The sequence below is a fragment of the Cupressus sempervirens genome, chromosome 1 (assembly GCF_028749045.1).
Source record: "Cupressus sempervirens isolate cs-2001-9-10 chromosome 1, ASM2874904v1, whole genome shotgun sequence".
NCBI lineage: Eukaryota > Viridiplantae > Streptophyta > Pinopsida > Cupressales > Cupressaceae > Cupressus > Cupressus sempervirens.
In genome coordinates, this window is record NC_143118.1 from 868,753,707 (window position 1) to 868,776,426 (window position 22,720).

Consider the following 22,720-nt stretch of genomic DNA (forward strand, 5'->3'; position numbering starts at 1 on the left):
TTAGCCAACTGGTAATTTGGTTGCTTTCCAATAATTTTCATTGGAGATGCTACATGGAGTAGGTTCAAGAGGAGGAGTGATATACCAAAGTCTCACTCATGTAATAAATGAACTCTTTCTCATGATAAAAAGCCACTAATATTTGAGAAGGGAAGACTATGCCAATACCAAAAAGCCACCTAAAATGAGGTTGAAGCCAAAGACAAGGATGCCAATCTTAAAATAATGAGACTAGAGACAGCTTTCCTTGCATCTTGCCTATAGTAAATATTGTCTTTCCTAGATTTCAGTATGAGAAATGCATAGCAAGCTATGAGATTGGAAGCAGGCCCTACTATAAAAGATGAGGAAGCCATAGTCTTTAAGGTTGGATCCCCATGCATAGAATGGAACAACATAAGCAACAGTAGGGGGTTGAGGACAAAAGGTATAGAGAAACAAGGGAGAAGTTTACACCCCAATTTCTATTTTGGCCAAGAAAAATCAATTTTTATTGGAGTAGAGGTCAACAACCAGAAAGCAAACTCAAGTGGGCTCAAAAGATTAGGTAGGCAAGACTGACTCTGCATGCACAACTAAAATTAAAAAGGGGGTTATAATAGTGGTTTGAAGAGAATCCACAACAATCCATGATGGTGAAAGTAGTTTGCAATAGAGGAGATGTCTTTTGCATTTCTGAATTGGCACCAAAGGCTTTTTTCCTATCTTCGTTGGTAGAAAAAGACAATAAACATGCATTAAAAAAGGACATTCATATGCAATCTTCCTCTAATAGCAATTGCAAGCAAAAAATAGAAGAGAAAATTTTTCTCTCCTCCTCAGCTGCACGAGTTTTAAATAATACCAAAACATAAGAAAGCACACCAAAGAATCCAAACACTACAATGGTTTTGAATGGGCGAATGTGGTCAATTGGATTTCCTTGGGACAAAGGGTTTGGGCATAAATATTGCTATTGATCTAATAGATGAAAAGGTTGAAGAGAGGACACAAATTTCTTGCATAATATCAAGAGGTGCAGACAATTGTCAAGTTGGTTCTTCTCGGGGATCTTGCAAAGCATGCAGTCTTTGAGGCCATTTAAAAACCTAAGAAGTGTGTGCTAGAATAGAAGAACATCTATGGAAAAAGAAGATGCCATGGAAGAAAGACCAGAGTAGGGTCAAGAGATAGTTTGAGGGATTTATCCCACATTGAGTAGGTTGGGAAAATTTTAAAAGTTTGAATACAATCCCACTCAACATGTTAAGTGTCTTCAAGAAATGAGCCTTTTGAAAGGCAATAAAGCATGAAGGAAGGGTGCACTATGGATGAAAAACTAGCACAACAACTAAAATTTTGATCGACGAAGCACAAGAGTTACCAGAAAAACTTGTCAAAATCTAGTGGTTGCCATGTCACACTACTAGAAAATAGGAGGTTCCATTGGCGAGAAACATGGCAAACTCCTAGAAAATTTAGAATTTGATGAAGGTCATGGGACCTAGCAATAGTGGTGAATACTAATTATGCTTTTAGATGTGACATTCTAGGCTAGTCAAAATTTGACACGTGGAACTAATTTGTGGCCAAGGGAGATATAAGGGAAAATTTTAAAATAATACCATTTTTAGTTTTAATGTTAAATTGAAAATTTGGAAGATTTTGTTTTAAAATGATTTTCTATAGTTTATACTATAGAAATATTTTAAAATTTTCAATTTTTTCATTTTAAATTGACAGTTCATAGTTTGGATCTTGAAATTTCAAATGGTTTCTATAGGCATGCTTTTTACTTAAAAGGTCGACTCCAATATACCATTGGAACTAGGACGAGATGGATTTTTTGAATATGTGGTCAAAATTTACATAATATTTAGTGGTTCGCTCTATAAGAAAATTTGTAATTTTTGAGGCATTCTCACCAGAATGGGTAGAATTCATCATTGAGCAACAAAGTTGGTTCGAGGGTAACTATTGAAGTTTGTTGAAACTTGAATGATCTTGAAAAGTTTATCTTGACCCTAGAGGTCTTTTAACTGATGTTTTTCCTCTGCCTTGATCTCAAATCTGGCATCAAAATCAGTTACTCTTTTTAATCGTTTTGGATATATTTTCATGGCATTCTCAAGAAGCAATCATAATATCTCATATGTAGTTACAGAGAGAGATTAGATAGATGTTTTGCATCTAGAGATGGAAGTTTTCCAAGTGGACATATGTCAAATACAAAATAGATTCAGGAATTCATCCTTTTCTATATCTTTCTTTCTCTCATTCATTGTAGGGGTTCTAGTTATGGAGATTTTTCTCACTGTTGTGATACCAAGTTGTTGTTGGTTTTACTTCTTGTCTAATTGAGTAAAAATCTAGTAGTGCAGGCCACACATCCATGCTTGTGTATATTTTACATTTCATTTCATGTGTTGTTTCTTTGAGATAATGGAAATTGATGATAGATCATGTGAGATATCTTGAGTTGGATTCAGTGTTACCAGCTTAATGTATTTGGTCTTTCCAAAGATAAATAAAAAAGGGGATTTAAAATGAATTATATGTGTTCTCTTACTATGTCTCCTAATTATTCATATGCTATTAACTTTGTGATTGAATGAATAAGGTTCATTTGATTTAAGGTAGCTTGGATGAGTTGTGTATCAGATCTATTGTTGCTTTTAATTCAAGGAGTTAAGTAAATATTTTAATGATTTGATAGGGTCTTTGGGTGTATGGAGGGGATACTAGTAGGAATGAAATTTTGGGATTTTAGTTGACAAACTTAATTGTAAGGTAATCAAGTTAGGTCATCTTGCTGGTAGTGACTCTATGTGGCAATGCATAAAGCACTGATCACTAAATCAGGTGCAAGCTAAAATGAAGGCCATTTGCACAAATCTTTATTAATCAAAATTAGTTTAGTTCTTCATGTTTTGTAGTGGACTTAAAGGAATTAATCCTCACTTAGCTTATGGATTCATAGGTTATGATTTGTAGCTATCTCATTCCTATGTTATTGCATAAGTAATAGAAGATAAAAGGGTTTCATCTACTATTAATATGTTCAAATTATATGTTTAATTGCACTGGTACCATATATTAGAACCTTAAAGTTTACCTACCTATGTCTTGTAGATCCTGAAGTGAAGGAGTTTTTCCTTATACTTGACCCAAGATTGTAGTCAAGTGCATCCATCATAGGAATTTCCTAGCCTTAGATGTATTGGTTCGATTTATTGGTTAATTATAAATCTATTAAATCTAGAGCCAAAAATTTCTTTGGTGTTTCTATTTCCACATTCTCTTCTTTTTCATGTACTTATATTGGAGTTATGTATTGGATAATGGTTTTCATTTTTGTTGGAAACAAGTCTAAACAATTGTACATTCTACACAAATTTTTGGATGTGAATGTCAGTTATGATCTATGAGTTCTACCTTAACAAGCACAAATGTCCAAAGAATTATAGATTTGGATTATGAGCATTCTATTAACCAGTGTAAAAAATATTTTAAAGAAGCTCATTTCAATGTTTTTATTGGGCACAAACATAGGTGTTCCAAAAAATTGGGCATCTAATAAAGAAATATGTCTAGGTGTGGTTAAAGGAATCAAAGGCAATGGATTCGATGCTTTGGAAGAAAAATTTTTACATGTAATGAAAATCATAGCTCTTCCCCATTCAAGGGAAGAAATGATCTTTAAAAAAATTAGACCAACTCTCCCTCTACACATTCATATAAGGAAACCTTGATGTTTGTTATCTCAACTATGCTTACTGTGATGCGTTAGCAGCAACATTGATGGAAAAGCCTATTAGTTTTAGGTAGCTTGGGTAGCTATTCATCCATATGTGATTAATTGGAAAATAATTGTTAGAGTAATGAAAAGTATTTGTTAATTTATTGACTCCTTCTAGAAGCCATTAGCAACCTATTAGTTAGGTTGTTTTAATCGAGAACAACTAGAAACTTCTTTGTTAGGTTGTCTTGATCAATAAGCCACTAGAAACTTCTTGGTTAAGCAGTATAAAATGGGGTCAAGGGAGGAATTTGGGGAACATAATAGAATAGAGGAATTCAAGTTGTAGAAGCATTTGTATTGTTAGGAAATGAGTTTTCAATGATAGCAAGTAGTCTTGCAGTGTTACCAAGGGTGTAGTGATAGTGTTGGGATAGCTATGGAGAATATCAATAGGAAAAGTTAGGAGGTTGTTTTATTTCTTCCAATGAGAGGCAAGGAATTTTGTATATCTTGATTTGTTGAAATTAATATATTTTCCATTTGTAGAACTGGTTTTCCCTTAGGGGTTTTTCTAGGGATGATTTTTCCAAAAATGTTGTGTTCTTTGTGTTGTGAATTTCTTTCCATATTTTATTGGTGAAGTTGTAGTTGTGTTATTTTTTGATATAATCTAGGAATTTTCTTTTAGTAATTTAATAATCATTTATGATAGGAGATTAAAAATCAGTGACTACAATAGTGCTAATTTTCACATGGTATTAGAGCATTGTTAAGGGTAGAAGAGTTTTTCCCTAGGAAAGAAATTAAGGGTTTAAATAACCTAGTGTGATCTCTTTAGAATTATTATTACTTTAATCCCTTGAGATGGCTTCAATTTTTTTTAGAGATTAGGACAAATTGGATGGTGCCTCAAATTTTGGTGTCTGGAGAGCCTAAATTTCTTTATTGTTGGAAGAGAATAGTATCAAGGATTATGTTACTAGTGTTGTAGCTATACCAATTGATGCAACACAACTTGCAACATATAAGAAGGATTATGCCAAGGAGAGGAGGATTATCATTGATGGTTTCAAGGATCATATTATTCTACATATATTGGAGCTAGATACAACAGAGAAGATATGGGACACCATTCTAAATCTATACTAGAATGCTACCACCAATAGAAGGATGATTTTTAGAGAGAAGCTAAAGAATACTCAGATGAACCAGGGAGAATATGTTACAAGTTACCTTAGTAGGCTTAGACTTGTCAAGGATAAGTTAGCAGCTATTGGAGATAGTCCCAGTGATGATGAGCTAGTGAGAATATCCCTAAATGGGTTTCCTAAATAGTGGAGTGTCTTTATTCAAGTTGTCAGTGGATGAGATACCTTACTGAGTTAGGATCAACTATGACCTAATTTTTCTTAGGAGGATTTTAGACAAAGTCTTGTCAATGGGGCCAACAAGAGCAAAAAAAGTGAGGTGGAACAAGAGAACATTTCCCTAGTGGGGAAAGGGAAAGCAAAGAAGGGTTCTAGCAAAAGATCAAATTCTCAAAGTGAGAAGAAGCAGAAGGACCTTTCTAAGGTCAAGTTCTTTGGATGTCACAAGTATGGTCACTATGTTAGTGATTACCTAGAAAGGAAGAAGGAAAAGGAGTAGGTGGAAACTTTAGTAAGTGCAGAAGAACTCTCTAGTAGACTAGAAAATGAGTTTGCACTTATAGCTTGTATGGTGAGGCCAACCTCATAGACTATCTAGTATATAGATACTAGGACATCATTTCATATGAAAAGAGTTAAAGATCACTTCTCCATTTATAAGGAGAACACCAATATCCATATTTCTATAGGAAACTTGTCCAAGCTCAACCTAGTTGGGAAAGGGACTGTTCAATTTCAAAGGGAGAATGGAAGGATAATTCTAGTTCATGATGTGTCACATGTGCCAGGCTTAGGTATGAATTTGATTTATATATCTATTCTTCAAGATAGGGGTATAATGTATGCTTTAGAGGGATACATGTGTTGATTAAGCACAAGGATTAGAAATTTACCATAACTATTGGAGTTAGGAGTGGTCACCTTTACAAGTTGTAGTTTGAAACTCCTAAGGTAGTCATGAGAAGCTATAATACTAGAGATCTTGGAGAGCTATGGCATATGAGGATGCAATATATTCATCATGGAGATATCAAATTATTTCATGAGATGGTGACAGATGTTCTAGAGGTGAGCACATAGCATGATGATGTACATGTAAAAAATGCATGTTGGGGAAGTTTGTGGAAGCATCTTTTCCAAGGAGTGTCACTAGATCTAAAGAAGTTCTTGATCTAGTACATTCAGATGCATGTGGATTGATGTTGACAAAGTCTACCAAAGGATATGAGTACTATGTTAATTTTATTGATGATTTCTCCAAAAAGATCTGGATATACTTCTTGAAGACCAAGGATGAGGTTTTCAATTGGTTCCAAGAGTTCAAGGTTCTAGTAGAGAACTTGATAGGAAAGATTAGCTCTTAATATTTTTCTTGAGGTCCATAAATCCTTTTTGGAAAAATACAGTATTAGTGTATAACCCATTGACATCAATGTCAAAAAGGGGCAGTAAGAGCTATGGGGGAGCAATAATGAGAGATTAAGAGAAAATATGGGGAGTAAGAGAATTCAAGAAAAAACAAATAGAGTAAAAGTAGAAAATAGTGAAATAGTGAAAGAGCATTAGTTGGGGAAAATCTACTTAACACGAGAAAAATTTGATACAAATTATAGTACAAAATAGATCAAACAACTTAGGGGGAGTTATAATATTTTGAGATATAAGTCATGTTGCAAAATTTTGAAATTTTGAAATTTTATGTTATGCTCATAAGAATAAGAGTGTTAATGTTTGGTCAAGTGTTTTTCACACTCATATAAAAGGATGAGATTGTTAATCTCATATTGGTTTTGACTAGTGAGTGTCTATACACTTAAGTCATTTTCTTAGTTGATGCCAAACAAGTAACATATGTCAAGCACAACATATAAGTTAGGGAATGCCAAGTAAATAGTGAGTGCTGACTCACTCAAGTGCCAAGAAGATGGTATGTGCCAAGTGATTCAAAAGCTAAGCAAGTAGTGCATGCTGAGTCATTCACATGCTAAGTGACAAAATTGAAGTCACAATATGTGTTGAGCATCAGGGACTTCAGATGGTGAGTAACATAATTTTTTCATAGTGGTTTGTATTGGGACAAACTACTATGTAAACCATTTTTGAGCCAAGTTAAAGATTGAATTATGATATTTTGGTGATAAGGATGAATCTCAATTAGGAATCCCTATGTGTTACATGCACCTAATTAGGTAAGGAAAGGTTTAAGTGGCAATATGGATCTTTTCTATCTCAATTTCAAAATCTTCAATTCTAGCCTCTAGATGCTACAATCCTGTAGTGAGCATATGGATCTCATTGATTTGGCCTTTGATCTTGTTATCAAAATCTAATATGTAATGGTATGAAATTGCACATTTTCCATAGAAATTTTCATCTTCATCTATGCTTCTCCTCAATTCTTTTATGCAAACATCTAAAATTTCTAGATCATTTATGACATTTGTGCATACTATATGAAATAGTGAGGCATCATGGTCCACCTATGCTTGTGTTAAAGCTACTTCTACTAGAGTTGTGAATTCCCCATCAAAGGTTTTCACCAACTCTTTGGGCTTTACCTACAAGTCTAGGTTGACTATGTTTGTGGTAACTATCTTCTGCATTTGATAGTTAGAGTCTTTTCCAAAGACTTCATAGATTTCTTCTTCTCAAATAGCTTTCTTAAGGTGCTCATCAGTGCTTTTTGATCTTTATCATCTAATGGAATTAATACTACTTCTAATGCTCTGACTGTTGTTATTATTGAAGTTACTATAGGCATAAGTACAACTGCCTTTTTCTTATCTTCTTCAACTTTCTTCTTATCTTTATGTTCTTTTCTTGCATCGTCTTCAACTTTCATTTTCTTTTCATCATCTTCTTTCTTTTTCTTTTCTTCCTCTTCTGTTCTTCCTCCTTTCTTCTTCTTCCTTTGTCTTTTCCTCTTCTTCTTTCTTTCTTCTTCTTCTTCTTTCTTCTTCATTTCTTCTTCTTCTTTATCATCATTAGAGCTAGTGTATGTAGTGATATTGCCAATAATGAATTGGTCAAATGATACAAAAGGAATTTCCTTTGTGTCTAAAGTTATGTGTGTACTATCCACTTGCAGGGATTCAGTGCCCATAATAATGTTAGGTGGTAAAAGTTCCTACTATGTCTCCTCTACTTCTTCTTCCTCCCTAGAAGGTGTATGTATTTTTACATATAGTGGGTTGTAAAGATTTGACTACACACTCACCTTTGGCACTGTAGTCATATACTTTACAATTACCTCTATTTCTTTCTATACATCCTCATAATTTCCTCCCATTGGAATGATTTATCTTGTTTTGTTCCTCAACAATGGCTCAATACACTTCAAAATTCTATTCGAGTCCTCCTTGGAGTCAACATTACAAGGTTTATTTATTATTTTTATCCTCATACTTAGATGCTCTTCTAACACTCTCTTCTTTCTATTGATTAATCTATTATATAGGTCTTTAAGTATCTTATTTTGTCTATTCTCAAACTTCTTGTTCCTCAAAATCAAATTCCTTATAATAGCATTCTTTAGCTACCTTCCATCCATATTGTTCCTCAAAATCATATTCCTTATAATAGAATTCTCTAACTACCTTCTATCCATATTACTATACATACTATAATACTTATTTAACTATGGAAAATTATCATTATTAATTATCTACATGTTTAGATTCTCTACCTTGCATTTCCAAGCTCTTTTCACATCTATTGTTTTGGCTTCCTGTGCATCTTATTCAACAAGTTTATCTCTAGTTTCATCCTCGAAACACTTTGAAGTACTTCCTTGCATTATCTTTCACCTTTTTCCTAGTCTACTAGTCATCTTCTTAACCCTTTTGTTGGCTGATGGTGTAGGTTCTTTCTTTACCCTTCCCAATCTCTCAGACCTTCTTTGCACAATAAGTGCTTTCACCTCTATCTACCTCCTAGGTTGTTCATTCATTATTCTAACTAGTTACACTTGTGCAACTACTTTATAAGGCACAATAGGGGCCTACGCACAAGGTTGTGCTAATGTCACACCTTTTGAAGCTCCTGCAATAGCAATGGGAGTTGCTACCAACACTTTAATCTTTCTACTAGAATTTATCTCCAACACAATTCCTTTTATCTCATAAAACTCTTTCCTTTTCATGGTCCATTCCTTAAGGATGGAATCTATCTCATTTTCTACCTTTTTCTTGCTTTCTTCTCTATGTAGTTCACACTGAACTATTTTTTTCTTTCTCCTCAAATGTTCCCCGTCTAGGGCACTTTGAGTCCTTTAATTCAAGTATAATCTGTACATACCCTTCTATGAGCTCTACACTCATCCCATATCACATAGATTCTATAAATTTCACTCTTGGTACTACAGCTTCCATGCAAGTGTTATTTTTTTCCACCATGAAGTATAGCTCTTCCTTTTCCTTCTCTAACATAGAGGGAGGTATTCTATATCTCTGTTTCATTTCAGATTGGAAACTCTTCATCATCCTATCAATGTTGTTATCTCTAACATTTTTGGGCTTTGATATGTAGTATTGTGTCACCAATTTCATCATGCACTTGCTCCTATCCCAATTTATCAATTAAGGAAACTTCATTGTAGCATAGAAGAATAAATGAGTCAGTAAGGAATCAAATATTAAAACTACATTCTTTGTCTTCTTCAACTTTGCAATGTTAGAAGTCCATGAAGTAGACATAGTGTCTCAAGTCCTTGTTAGAGGGCTAGGCCTTGTTAGAAGCCTCAAACTTGTTAGGAGTTACTTCAAGCCTATTAGGAGGTGGTAGAACAAATACAATGTATGCAAGAAGATCCCACTACCCTAACATGCAATTATACAATTTAGTTCTTCACAAGAATATATTTACATACAATACTTTCTCACTAATGTTCTTCACACTACTTCTAATCATACATCAGAACTTGCTTCATCTAAGGCTTGTAGATAGTTCTTAGAATAGTTCATATGTCTTATACATCTCACATATGGCACACACAACTTCTTGTAGCTGCACGCAATGTAAGATCTTTACTTATACCTTGTATATTTACAAAACTCTTCTTAGTTGGCCTTTATGTCTTCAGACACTTGAAATAATAAAAATAACTTATTGATTAATATCCACATAATAAAATCATCATAAATTAGTAATTATTTTTTAACCAAATTAATTCCTCAAGCCATACTATCCAATTAATTCTACACTATTAAATGCCTGCACTAGTATTTTAATCATAACTCATGCTGTATTTTTCATACACATCTATGCCTTGGCATACATCATCATGATATTATAATGAAGCTTCCCTCATATAATCATAAGATACTTCTCAATGAGTCATCCATACACTTAACATATGTTCTTTGTGTTATTATAAACTATCTAACACTGTGACAATTTTCTAACTCTATATACATAAATGAAGTGATTAATCCATGTTGCCATAAATGAAAATCATCAAGACATATATCAAACCATATTCCCAACAAAAACCACTATGTTGAGTCAAATTTTTTTCCTACTTTCTACATAGATATTTACATTATAGATGATTTTGTTAAGAATCTTTAGTGACACTACTATATTTGGGCCTGGATGGTGATGACATGCCATTGCAAGTTCAATGGCCTCTTGTCACTTAAGCGATAGAACTGCAAATTGGCTCCTATTGGATGGGGATTAGACTTGTTTAGTCACAAATTGCAATAGCAAGGGCATCTATCATAATTGTGATGGATAAAGTTGTAACATGGAAGAAGGAAGGGAAAATAGTTCATGTTGACCTCATCACAATTGTGATGATAGGCTATCATAATCATGGCCATGCAATCGTTATGTTGTGGAAGCGAGATTGATTTTTTGGAAGTAGCTCTAATAATTATGATGGTGTTGTGATAGTTGTGCTATGTAAGTGATGACTAGCTAAATTATTAAAATAATAAAAAAATTTCTATCCTTTTAGAAATGAGTTTGTAGTAGGCAAAGCTTGTGCCTAACTCAGTTCAAGAACAAAAGAGGAAATGAAGAATGGGAGAATAACAAGAAGTGACAGTTGGAAGTTGTAAAAGTAAAAAGTGGTACAAATTGCAAACTAATATTTAAGAAGGTTGAGCAATATTCAAAGGATTATATAGAGTAGGTAATAAATTTCTTGATTTGTGAGTTATGTGTCACCATTCCATCTAGTATTACGTGTGTACCTTAGCTTATTTTTATCAAGTTTTGTATCAATTTATGAGTCACCAAGGAGCATGTGGATCCTTTAATAAATTTTTGGGTTTTTTATTGATGTGTCATCATGTCATCTAGGGTTGGGGAATGTACCTTAGTAAGTTTATTGTGTACATTATGAAAAAAATTAGGAATGGAAGGCTATTAGATTGAAGAGAGAGGAAAAAATGAAAGGATACTTTTATGTTGAACCAGAAGCTAAGCTATTGTTCATTATTTGTATTTGTGGGTAAGTAGCTAGTCTGTAGTATCTATATACCTTGTAATTTCTTGGTCTTTATATAGTGATAGATTTTCTAGACTATTAGACTATTTGTCCAATACTAGATGGTTAAATTCTTGGTGAATAGTATAACACCCAGCTAAGCAAGATACAAACCCTATTAAGGATGTAATTTATTCTACTTCTTTCCATAGACTCTTGTACATGAATAATAACTAATGAGAAAATCCTTATGGATTTTAAGAAGACCATTAAATTGGATCCTCTCTATTCCATACAAAAATGGGTCCCTAATGTTCACTCTGCAATTGGACTAGTGTTACCTATATCTAAAAACCGACAGGATACAATTACTTGAGCTAAAAGATTTGCAATTATAGGATTCCATTTCCCCTTCAATTGGTAATCTCTTTCACACAACTTGATCTTTGGATGAAAATAGTTTTCTAGGTTCAATTATGTGGGAAATGAGGAACTTCAAAGCTTCAAGGTTTTTTAATCTTTACACCAATCTATTACATGGCTCCATTCAAATGAATTTGACTTCTTGTAAAAATAAGAATTGTTATTAGTTGGCAATTGATTGACTAGAATAATTCCTTCATAGTTGGGTATTCTTAAAAATCTGCATTTCCTTTCTATCGACTCTAATACCATTTATGGTAGCATCCCTTTGTATATTGGAAATCTCTCTTACTTAGAAATATTTTATATTAGAGATAATTTCCTTGAAAGATTATGATCTATAACTTTCTTGTGGATTAGAACTTGATAGGGTTCCTGTCTATTTTACTACTTTGCAATTCACTTTTTATAATCTATGATTGAGTTCTAGGTTAAAACTTAGAAAACAAAGAAAAATAATGAGTATATATTTAGGTGTAGATGTACTCTTCAAAGTGTCCTAAGGATGTTCCTTTGGATAAGTTACTTGTTAGGAGACATTTCATAATTTCTTCCAATCACCCAACAGCTCATTGTAATCAAAATTTTGTAAGACAAATGGAAAGAATAATCACAAAAAGGGAGGTTTGGTTTTCTTCAATAAATGATTTCTCTTGACAAACTTTCTGAGTCAGATTGTGTCTTAGTAGAGACATGCTAAGTAACTAGCATGGTGTATTACTTGTTTTTTTGTAGAAACATGTGTGTCTAATGATAACCTGCAAAGAGTTTGAACTATATAACTCATATGTTGATCAAACTAGTGGAAAAGAAAAAAGTGAAACTCCTACATAAAACCTTAGCAAACATTTAAAAGTCTCATTTCTTATATCTTTTGTCAACCAACATATATTCCAACCATAAAAGAGTCACAATGTTGAAATAGTAAAGACCAAAAAAAGGATAAGAAGATAATGTTCTCAACTTTTCAACATATCTGGTTTGCTTGAAATTAGAAACATCTTCTCTAGACAATTGTTCATAATTATGTGGATACATTACTCAAAAGCTAACCTGCAGGGATAAATTTTATTTCATTTCAAAGAAGTTCTTTATTAGTAAATTATATATAAATATAGATAATACATGTATCCTTTCTAGGGCCCCTTAACATCCAAAGTACAAAAAATAAAAAGTATATTGTCTACTATTAACAAGACTTATTCTCTCTCATAGATAAGAAAGCACATTAAAATTATGGTTCACTTGCCAGTTATACTAATAACTCAAATGTTGTAAAAAAAATTGTCAACCTCCTCTCCTTTTTAGATTCAATTGAAACTTCATTTCCAAATGATGTGTAATATTCCATGTGCATGTTATTGAGTTAGTAAGAATATAAAATGAACTAAAGATGTAGCTTATAAACTACATATAGAGATACTCTCAATAAATTCAATATGACAAAGAAAAATAATAACTTAATATCTTATCTGATTATAATAATTCTTAGAAGCACATAACATCAAGAATACTTTCAAATGTATTTTCTAAAGAGTCCCTTACATCATAATCACTTGAGTTAAGATATCTTCCATAGGTTACCACACTTTAACCTTTTCAAATCCTTTAAAATAAATAATTGAAAGTAAACTACATGCATGTAAACATATTAAATGAACATAAAGTAAACACATGATTCAACACATGACACTAGAAATTGGTAACCCAGAAACCCTCCAAGAATGAGAAGGTAAAACTGGGGTGGGGATGATACCCACAGAATCACTGCAACAATAATTGTTTGACCACTTCTAATGGTCTGCCCTATTAAAGGCTTTACACTATGTCAATAGTGACTTGGTTAAAGGATTTAAAAAACTTTACATGAAGTGTCACACTATTAAAGGATTTAGTCACCTCTTTAAAGGATCTACAAAATAGTTCTTAAGCTAACCTATCAACATAGGGTTTTCCACTATCTAATACAATTGCTAGAGAGTATTAGAAATCTTTGAGCTGATTTCTTACAATCTTCAATTTCTGATTTTAGGCACTTGATCTGCTCATTATGATGTGATCCTATCTTGATCTATTTTTTTTGTAGCCCTTGTTATATTTTGATCAACTAAAAATGTAATTACTACTCAATTCACTAGGTCTTTGATACCCCTACTGTTTTCCCTATTCTAGAATTTTTGCTATCTGCTTAGCAGTTTCCTTAACTTCTATTTAGCAACATGAAATTGTGGGGTCTAAGCCTTCTTATAAAGAATTTTTAGACTTATGGTTTGGTATGGATCTATGATCCATATTGAATCTTTAATTCCCACTCATTCCTTGCACTTTTCTCATTGGTTGCATGCCTTTTCCATTTTTCTTATTGGCTGCATGCTGATTGCATAGGAAATATAAAAGATTCATTCTTATCCTTATTATCCTTCAAAATCCTTCTAAGTTGGCTCATTAAATGGTTTAAATTTGAGTTTGTGAAGGCACAGACTCATATGTTGATTCTGTGTTACTTGGCACATATTGGATTACTGGTGCTCGACACATGTTTGATCTTGGTTTGCTTAGCACCTATTACATTCTATCTTGCTGGACACATGCATAATTCTGGCTTACTTGGCACATGGAGTGTTCTAACTTGCTTGACGTCAACTATGACTGGGCACCTATATATATCACTTGGAACTTATATAATTCTTGACACCTAAAGTCACTCAGTGCCTATTGGAATTCTAGCTTAGCACATGTAGTGTACTCGACCTCTATATGAAAAGTGATTAAGTGTATTGACACTCAAATGTCAAAACAAACTGAGACCAACAATCTCTCCCTTTGGCATGAGTGTCAAAAACACTTAACTTGACATTATTGATCTGACCTTATGAGTACATTAATCATTCTGCTCTGTATATGTATAAAATTTCAAAATTTGTTCAAAATACCTTATAACTTCCTCTAAGATGATTGTGCTTTGTCTATTCTTGTAACACAAATTCCTATGCTGATGTATCTAATACTCTTTATCTTTGCCCTATTTCTATTTCCTATACCTACTTACTGAGCTATTTTGTCTACTCAAACTATACTTGTAGGTTTTATTCATATCTCCCCCAAAACATTATTTATTCTCCACATTATTTGCACATTAAGTCTTATCTCCCACTTTTTCGCTATCTACAATTTTTTCCTTTTTATTTTCCAAAAGAATGAATGAAAGAATGTAATTATTAGTATACTTAGTATTCTCCCCCTTTGTCATATCTTCCTTATTGTTATTTCTCCTCATCTTCCTTATTGTCATTTCTCTCCCTAAACATTATATCTATCTCCCCCTTTTTGATACTTATGTCAAAGGGTGCTAAGGAGTAATACCATATTTCGCCAAAATGTTCTATTTAACTCCATTATCATCTTGAGAGCTACATCCCAATTTTTCAAAGAAATGTCTAGTGACTTATGTTGGATGTCAGTCTTTGCAGCAAGATGTACAAGTTGATCTAATTTAGAAAGATTATGATTTATCATTAAAATAGTTTCAGCATAGACTTGCTCTTTGTGGAGGACCTCCAGATGTGGGGTAATGGAGGACTAAATCTGCATCAAGTTGGCCTTTATATTGGCCTCTTCACTTGTTAGTGCAGCTAATTCTCTTTGAATGTGAAGCAATTGGGAAAAATACTTCTAACTTTGAGTTGAATCTCTTGGTAATTGCATGCTAGAAATTTTTAGATTTCTCTCCAAGCTCATTATCCTTTAGCTTGTCTCTTGTATGAAATTTGAAAAATCACACAACTTTTTATACAGTGAGAAAATGTTCTCAAGTACAATTTTGACCTTTTCAATCTTCTTGGCCAATTCTACTTGTTCAAGTGTTATGCCACTAGATATTTTCTCATTCACCTTCCCTTGAAATTTCCTTTTAGACCACTCATAAGTTTGACATAGGTATTTTGGTCTTCACTTTTGACCTGGTCAACTATATCTAATAATTGTTCTATTATAGGTTTTGACTCGTCTAGTGATTGCAAGCTAAAGGCATCCATAAAGATGTCCTTATTCTCATGTAGTGCTTGCTTGTGTTTATACTCTTTTTTGAGTATTTCCTATCTCTTTCTCCTATTTAATGCATCTTGCATCTCTGTAATCTACTCCATGGTGATAGTCTTTGAGTCATAAGAAGGTATTACTATTTCTTCATGTAGCTCAAGATTTCCATAGTGAAGTACCCTAGTCACCTTTGTTGAGCTCGAGCCTAGTGTTATTATTTGTAAAGGTATAGCTTTAGTGCTCGGCTTCTAAAGAGTTTTTGGAGTGCCTATTTTTGGTGGCTCTACCAATGTCTAAATAGTGGCCTCCTCCTCTTCCTTTGATGTATCCTTCTTCTTCTCATTAGACTTCCCTTCTTCTACACTCGTCTTTTGAATGATGTCACCTGTTGCTATTACAATTGTTGGAGATGGTGGTCGAAGCATTAAAATTTGAGTGCTAGTAGCTGTATAGATGAAAGGTGGTTCTTATGGTTTCACCTTGTCTCTTTTTGGTTTTGCTACTGCCTTTTGTAACTCATCTACACTCACCAATAGAAGATTTGTGCATAATTATGCCTATAAAGTTGATTGGTGAAGGATCTTCGAGAGATCCTCTACAATTAAGGGATTGATGTTCTCAAAAAAATTGTCGGGAACATCCTTGATTGTTATAGTGTTTGTAGGTGTGATGGTTACATGAGGAGGGCTAAGGTTGTCATTTGTGTGTCTTGCACACTTTGTTCCTCTTGTTGCTACTACTCAGTTGTTGCCATGTCTTCTCCCTTTTATGTTTCCTCCTCTTTTTTTCCCTTATCCTCTTCCTCTTACTTCTCTTCTTATCCTTTCTCTTCTTCATCTCCTTTTGTTTTTGCTTCCTCCTTCTTCTCCTCTTCTTGCTTCTCTTCTACTTTCTTTTCTTCTCTTCTATTTTCTTTTCCTCCTCTACTGCTTTGGCTTTCTTTTCCTTCTCACTGGATTTAGCCTTATCTACTTCTACATCCTTGTCATCAGTCAATTTGTATATTGACTTCCACAATTTTGTGGACTTATTCACTACATCCTTAATTTTGTTTTGCAGAATATTGAAGGTTCTATATTTTGGTGCAAATTTTCCACCATGTTTCTTAGTAGCCCTATTAATTTGACCTCTTATCAGGTCAAGCATCACTTGTGCTAAGGTAGATTCTCTAATCTCCTTTTCCATTTTTAGATAATAATGCCATTTGTTTTCAATTATCTCATATAATTCCCTAGGCATGGTATTATCTAGCTCTAGAGCTGTGTTTTTGAATTCAACCATTATGGCATATACAGATTCCTCTATTTTGTTTTTCTCTTCTCTACATAGCTTATTTAAATCAAGGCTTTTCAAATCATTCAAATCTAAATTCTTAATATTTTCAAAAAATTTATCTATAGCAAATTTGGTAGGATGGCTTACCACTCTAAATTGGCTGATATCCTCTGTCAAAGTCTTCTTCTTCTAATCAAAATTTGGTTGTGCTACATATTTTCTTCTTTTCTTCTACACTTCACTAGTCTATTCAGTAGCCCTCTTCTTCTCTTTTGTTTCCTCCTTGGCCTTTTGTGAAGATGCCCTTGTGGTAGCCCTTGATGCAGGTGTCTTTGGTCTAGCTTGTGTAGGTTTGGTTACCCTCTTGGGTTTGGGTTGAGCTGGAGGCCACATTTTAGTATTTCTCTTCTTTTAATTAGGTTGTGTAGGTGCTTCCTTGACTTCTTCTTTCTCGACACCTTCCTCCTTATCTTCTCCTAATCCGTGGGTCAATTCCATTGGGCCTTGCCCTTTTTCTTCTTCTTCACTCTCACCTTCTTCTTCTTCTTCCTCTTCAACATCTATTTCCCATTCAATATATGCACCAAATTTTTTCTTCTTCTTCACTAGTTTATCTTTCCTCTTAATTATAGATTTTGTCTTCAATTCTATTTCAACTTTGGATTTCACAACATCATATGTGTCAAAATGGGGTGCCTCTTTATCAATCTCTTTTACAAGTAATGTTGTGATTGTTACTAAGGCTTCATCCACATCAAGTTCATATCCTAATGGCCTTAGCCATCTCACCCTTGGAATTGCTACTTGAATGTAAGTGTAGCCAATATCTACCAAAAAGAATATGTCATTGATATGTTTTTCCACTAAGGAAACTGGTATTCTCACTCTTTGTTTCATGGATTTCTTAAAATCCTCAAAATAGCTTATCATTTGTGCTTCAAAATTGTCATTCATCTAATCAATGTACTGATTGATTTGTGTGATTTTAGTTTTGTTTAGATTCCAGTTCACCTTTCCAATTGATGGAAACTTTTCCAAGACATAAAAGAATATGCACAAAAGAAATGAACCAAACTTGCATTGAGCACCTTTTGACCTTCTTATTGCTCCTAGGTTCTCATTTACCTACTACAACATCAATTTTGCTAGATCATATGTATGATCTTTCTTTACAAGCTTATAGGCTACATTAATAGCTATACATGGTACACTATTCAATCTGCTGGATTGGTAAAATTTGTGAGACATCACTCTCATTACAAAATCTAGAAGAGGATCTATTATAGTATCAATTATCACACCCCCCTTATTCCACTTAGTCCCTATATTTCTTTCAATATCTTCTTTAGAATCACTACGTAGGGTCTTAGGCTGATCTAGGGTTGGGAAACCCATAACCCTATGTACCATCCTCTTGGTAATCTTAACTAGTCCCATTTCTAGCCACAGAAAGCCATTGTGTATCCTACTTAAAAAAATTCTTATCCACTCTATTTAAAAACCTATAGGGTAAACTAAGGCATTTGTTAAACCTTTCTTCTCAACTATCTGAAATTCATCCTTGAGTATTTTGTTATCACATAGCTTGTTGTAGGCTTGAAATATCTCAAGGTCTCATACTGAACCTATCTTATAGTTGTAACATTTCCTTACATCTTACACCATGACAACCTTGGGTAGAATTATGGACAATGTGTTGGCAAGGTCTTTTTTGTAGGCTATCTTAGGATTGGGTCTAAACTTAGGTTTTTTTACTTCATTAGTAACTAGCTGGATCTCATGACTTTCCTTTCCCTTGGGGTTCTTATAACTAGAAGCCATTATACCGATCTAGGGTTTCAATATGTTAAAACTTTAAAAATTGGTGTAGCTTAGCACTTGATAAATACCTTAGATCGATGAAATTTATGTTGAATTTATGTTGAAATTGATGCAAAAGGCTTCAAGGTTGTTGTTTGATCACTTCTACACTCCTTTTGTCTTTTCTCTGTGTTTGAATGACATAAAAATAATCAAAATTTGACCTTATACCATTCAAAACTTAGCATTAAATGCTTAGTGCATATAGCTATAAACTCGACACGTGAAGGTTTCAACATGACTCAGCTTCCATTGAATTTCATTCACTTGGCTTCCACTAACATTTCTCATCTTAGCATCAACCATCAACTTGGTTATTAGTAGCAACTCGACATGCATTGGAGCTTTACTTGGCATCTGAGGACAACTCAACAACACTAGGGAAAGCCTTGAATTTTAACTTTGCATCTTTTCTCATATTGTTTTCTTCTTTACAGTGCTTGTTTGTATTGGGACTAATGTATGATATAACTTTGTATATCAATCCCATATACCTATGCATGCTTAGTTTGATGAGGTGTGATCACTAGACCTCTTGGGTGAAGTGATCCATCCATTTGATGTGTTGGCTCCATCATTTCTCTTCCATGTCTTATTCATTTCTCCTCTAGTTTTTTCAACATCTACTTTCTCTTTTCCTTTGTTGACTTCTCACTTGGGTGCCTTGGACCTTGTTGGGAAATACCTACTAATATGACCAGTCTTCAAGAAACTAAAACATGTGGTTCAGTTTAACCACCTATTTTAGTTCCCTCTAAAGTGTATTCTTATGTAGTTTTGAGGAATATATCCATATTCCTGATAGTAGTGATAACTATACCTAGTGTTATAGTCCCAATTGTAGTGATGACCATGATTATTTCCCTTTGCAGGTTGATTGGGTGTCCACATAGGCTTTGATCTGCATTGAAATGCTCTATGTCCATTTTTTTGTAGTTATAGTAGTGACCATCAAATCTTGGGGTCCTCATGGTCTTGGTTTTGCCTTCATGTGCTTGATGTCCTTACTTTTTGCACTTATGATAGTAGCTTGCATTCTTAGGCTTATCATGTTAATTGTTCTTCTTACTCCTACATGCATTAGAGATATGTTCCTTTTTACTATAGAAATGACAAGTAAGTTTAGTGTTCTTACCTTTGTTACTCCTTTCTATTGTAGTCTTGGATGATTCTCCTTGTTCAGTGCTAGTGTAACCAAGTCCTGAAGTATCATTACCAGCCCTTGGTGATTTTAGTAGCTACTGAAAGTACTTGATAGTCTCATCAGGTTTGTTGAAGCCTTTTGCAACTTCCTTATCTCTTTTTAGGACATTTTTTAGTTGTTCATTATGTATCTTCAGCTTAGAGATCTCAATATCTTTCATATTTAGTTCATGATGTGTATTCATCATTTGGCTTAAGGTGTCAAGCTGCATGTTTGAGATTATTTCAAACTCAATTATCTTCTCCTATAGTATATTGGTAAGATTTCTCTTGTCATCTTCTATTATGGCCTTTTCTTCAATGGCTCTCTGCTTTCATTTACTTGACAAAGCATTATGGCTTGTGATTTTGGTTCAAGCTTGAGTATTTTGATTTCTTCTACTTGAGCTCTATTCTTCTCCATGAATTCAGTTATTGTTGCATCAAATTCCTTGGAATCTCCATTGGAAAACACTTGTGTGGTATTAATCTCCTTGTAGTGTGTGTCATTTTCAGCTATGGCTATATCCTTAATTCTTTTCAAGTCCTTTCTCAATTCTTCTTTAATTTTCTCCAAGTTGTGTAGGGTGAGTTGCACATCAATCACCTGATTCTCTATAATCTTCCCAAGTTTGAAGACTTCCATCTTGAAATCTTTTCCTTAAGCTATTAGGCTTCTCCTTGTGAGAACCTTGCTCTAATACCAATTTTTAGAATGTTCAAATGGGAAGAGTACTTCTGAGAGGTGGGGGCGGGGCGGGGGGTGGGTGAATTAGAAGTACCACACTTTAACCTTTTTAAATTCTTTATAACAAATAACTAAAAGCAAACTGCATGCATGCAAACATATTAAATAAATAGAAAGTAAACACATGCATCAACACATGACACTAGAAATTGGTAAACTAGAAACCCTCCAGGAATAAGAAGGTAAAACTAGGGTGGGGATGATACCCACAAAATCATTGCAACAATAATTGTTTGACCACTTTTGATGGTCTGCCCTATTAAATGCCTTCCCTATTAAAGGCTTTACACTATGTCAATCATCACCTAGTTAAAGGATTTAAAACACTTTACATGAAGTGTCACCCTATTAAAGGATTTAGTCACCTCTTTAAAGGATCTACAAAATATTTGTTAAGCTAACCTATCAACATAGGGTTTTCCACTATCTAATACAATTGCTAGAGAGTATTAGAAATCTTTGACCTAATTGCTTACAATCTTCAATTACTGATTTCAAGTGCTTGATCTTCTCATTCTGATGTGATCCTTGCTTGATCTGATATTGCTTCATAGCCCTTGTTCTATTTTGATCAATTGAATATGTAATTGTTGCTCAATTCACTAAGTCTTTGATACCCCTATTGCTTGCCCCATTCTGCAATTTTTGATATCTACTTAGCAACTTCCTTAACTTCTATTCAACAACATGAAATCATGGGATCTAAGCCTTCTTATAAAGACTTCATAGACTTAGGGTTAGGTAAGGATCTATGATCCATATTGAATCTTTAATTCCTACTCATTCCTTGCACTTTTCTCATTGGTTGCATACCGTTTCCATTTTTCTTATTGGTTGCATGCTGATTGCATATGAAATATAAAAGATTCATTCTTATCCTTATTATCCTTCAAAATCCTTCTATGTTGGCTAAAAAAATGGTTTACATCTAAGTTTGTGAAGACACAAACTCATATGTTGATTCTGTGTTACTTGACACATACTGGATTATTGGTGCTCGACACATGTTTGATCTTAGTTTGCTCATTGCATGCATAATTATAACTCACTTGGCACATGAAGCATTCTGACTTGCTCAACATCAACTATGACTTAGCACCTATATATCACTCGACATCTATTGGAATTCTAGCTTGGCACATGTAGTGTACGTAGCTTCTATATGAAAAGTGATTAAGTGTATTGGCACTCAAATGTCAAAACCAAACTGAGACCGACAAAAGGTTGTGCCAAAAATTGAATGTCATGGAAGCAATATCATATTATGGATGAGATGTATCACTCATAATTACAACAAACATAATTAGATCAAAACCTCTAATTATCTTTTTCTTTCCAATATCAAGTGCATCCTAAAAGAGAACCAATCAAAACTATTTAGTTTGAAATCCATTTGACTCATTTGCCACTTATGTAAACCAATAACACAAACCAATCTTTTTTCTTCCTAAATTAGAAGAAATAATTGATACCATCTCAATTGGAAAAGATAAAAAAAACTTGAGAAATATAATTATATGAAATCCTTCAATTATATTTGTCCTTCTATGCTTATATAGTCTTAATATCAAGCACAATTTACTTTCAAGCAACTTGGTAGGTTCCTTTAAATTAAGGTCAGGTAGAATTACACAAAACTAAATACATAAAAAGAACTTTTGCAACTATGAAGCAAGGTCTATGTTGTAGGGTCGTTGATCTTATGATGATCAAGAACCACACAAGCTAAACAAATAGATAACATGTGATAATATTAACCAAGGTCTAATTTTCTTATATATTTAATATCTATAAGTAAAGCCAAAAAAAGCATACCTTGTTGAAATATAAAATTACTTAGAATTTTATTGTCTTAGAAACTTGATATCATTTCAATTAGAGAAGTGAGAAAA